We start from the raw sequence: 2,765 nt of genomic DNA on the forward strand, positions 1-2,765 counted from the left end.
TATGAGACATTTAATGTTCGGGATACACTAAATATATATGAGTACTTAATATTTATGAGGTCTTAATTCAACCACTCATTGGTAATAGCTATTTTGGTCCATGTATCCTCTGCTCAAAACACACAAATCTGTAGACCAAGCAAAACCTATACTTGTTCAGCAGGTGAATTGGCAAGCTACAGCTATAGGCCAAATGTATTTGTCCCTCCTGAGTCCTTCTGGTAGAACAAGTATATATTGCTGACCCAGGGCACCTTTTGTCTGTAGGCCTCTTGCTTGAACCTCAACTCTGGTCCATCAGCAGAGAAGTCTGATGCAACAGAGAGATGCAGGACATACAAACACTGCATAACCCAGGATTTAAGTAGTATGACCCTTCCACCTTTCTTGCACCCTTTCCTAATAGTGTGTTAACTTACCTCATTTCTTTCCTCTTGCTTTTTGCTGTATGTTGTTTTTTTTTTTTTGTCTTTTTCCGTGTCCGGCAACGGTTCGCAACCCTCAGTGTCGCCCCCGTACCGGACTGGGACCGGCAACGGGATCGCAACCCTCGGTGTTGCCCCAGCGTCTCGCTCAGCCAGTGAGCGGGAACCGGTCTGTATGTGGGATCCGAACCCTCGACGGGAGCGCCACCGCGCTTCCCAAGCAGCGCACTAGCGCAGTGCACCACCGGGCTGGCCCTTTTTGCTGTATGTTTTGAGTTGATTTATTATAGTGTGTGTGTGATTCAAACATTTCGGTTTGGTCCATAAGCCCTTCTGTTCTTTGATCTTTGAGACAGCCTTCCTGATAGTGTAATTGAAGTTAACCATTGTATCAAGGTTATTCCCACACAATAAAAGGCCTTAAAATGAGAAAAGCTCTATGTATTCTATAACTGCATTTCTCAATATGGTAGCCACTAACCACATGTGGCTATTTAAATTTAAATTAAAATTTTATTTCCTCAGGTTCACTAGCCAAATTTCAAGTGCTCAATAGCTACATGTGGTTGGTGGACAACAACAGACAACTGGACGGTGCAGAAAAGCATTTCCATCATCACAGAAAGTTCTATTAGGCAGTGTTATTCTAGAAGCTCAGAGGCCAGTATGGCTAGAGGATGATGCTGAAGAGAGCGGCAAGAGAAGAGTTTGGAGAGCAATGCAGTGTTAATGTCACACAGAGACTTGTGCACCATGGTAAAGAGTTAAATTTTAGTCTATGTACAATACACATAATCTGGTTCCTATTTCAAGATTTCCTCTAGATATTGATTGAAGAATGGGCTGGGAGGTGTGCAGAAAAGAATTTAACGTAGCAGTTCTGATAGCTATCCTTTGAAAGTCTGGCTTACAGGTTTGGTCCTTGGATGGAACTTAGATTTTAGGAGGGTTCCTACCACCCAGTTGATAAGAATGGCTTATTGTGTCTAAACTGTTTGTATAATGTGCTTTATGTGTGTCTTATTCTGTGTGGGCTGCTATAACAAAATAACATAAACCGAGTGGCTTGTAAGCAATGGAAATTTATTTCTCACAGTTCTTGAGGCTAGGAAGTCCAAAATCGAGGCACTGGTAGATTTGGTGTCTGGTGAGGGCCTGCTCTCTGGTTCATAGCAGGAGCCCTCTAGCTGTGTCCTGCCATGGTAGAAAGGATGAGGGGTTTCTCTCAGCCCTCTTTTATAAGGGCACTAATTTCATTCATGAGGGCTCTGCCCCCATGATTTAATCACCTCCTACAGGCCCTGCCTCTTAATACCACCGCCATGTGGGTGAGGATTTCAACACATGAATTTTGGGAGGACATAAATAGTCAGACCATAGCAATGCTGAACACCTTTTTCCTTTGAGGAATCTGCAATTTTGTTAAGTGCTAGACAGAAGCTCCCGATAAAATCCGTGGTCACTGAGTCTTTAACAAGCTTCTCTGGTTGGGAACATCTCACTTGTGTTGTCATAACCCTTTGCTGGAGAAATTAAGCTCATTCTGTGCAACTCCATTGGGAGAGGACCCATGGAATGTTGGGCCTGGTTTCCTCTGACTTGGCCCCATGAGTCTTTTCCCTTTGCTAATTTTGCTTTGAATGTTTTTGCTGTAATAAGTCATAGCTGTATGACTATATTTTGTGTCAGGTGAGTCTTCCTAGCAAGTCATTGAAGCTAAGAGTGGTTTGGGTTCTACTGATATAGAGGGGGAGGAGATAATGAAGTGGGAAGACAATTTAAGAGGCAATTTCAATTATCCAGGTGAGAGATATTGGCTTAGACTAGAATGGTGGCAATTAAGATGGAGAAAAACAGATGAAGATTTTCAAAATATCTTTGTTGCAGACTTAGAAAGGGAATGCTCAGCTGACACATTGATGGGAAATTTGGTTCTTTCTCCCCAATTCCCCATCCCTTTTTGTGTTTTAACTCTGATTCAATTTACTAAGTATTTATGTGACTGCCTATAATGTTCAAAGAGTGAAACCAGCTATATGTAGCTCATTTTTTTCATTATCTATATGCACAAAACCTATACGTTTTCCCCCTTTTAAACATCTCTCATTTCTGTCCCTTCTTGTCTCTTGCTCACCATTGCTGGTCCCACTGTTATATCTTTTGAGGTCTGTATTAATGCTTCAATTTAGAAAGTCAATCTTCCCAATATCAGGTTCTCTCACCCTTAGCCACACTCACCATGACCTAATCTTCCTTAATCACCAATCTGTTTTTTTTTTTCCTTTTTGTCTTTTTTCGTGTCCGGCAACGGACCGCAACCCTCAGTGTTGCGCCCGTACC

General features: G+C 42.2%; 1 pseudogene; it reads left to right on the forward strand.

Moving 5' to 3' along the window:
- Window positions 1–2,094: 2,094 nt before the first annotated feature.
- LOC103598695 overlaps window positions 2,095–2,765 on the forward strand; it is a 2,274-nt pseudogene continuing 1,603 nt past the window's right edge.

The sequence above is a fragment of the Galeopterus variegatus genome, unplaced genomic scaffold, assembly GCF_000696425.1.
Source record: "Galeopterus variegatus unplaced genomic scaffold, G_variegatus-3.0.2 Scaffold2713, whole genome shotgun sequence".
NCBI lineage: Eukaryota > Metazoa > Chordata > Mammalia > Dermoptera > Cynocephalidae > Galeopterus > Galeopterus variegatus.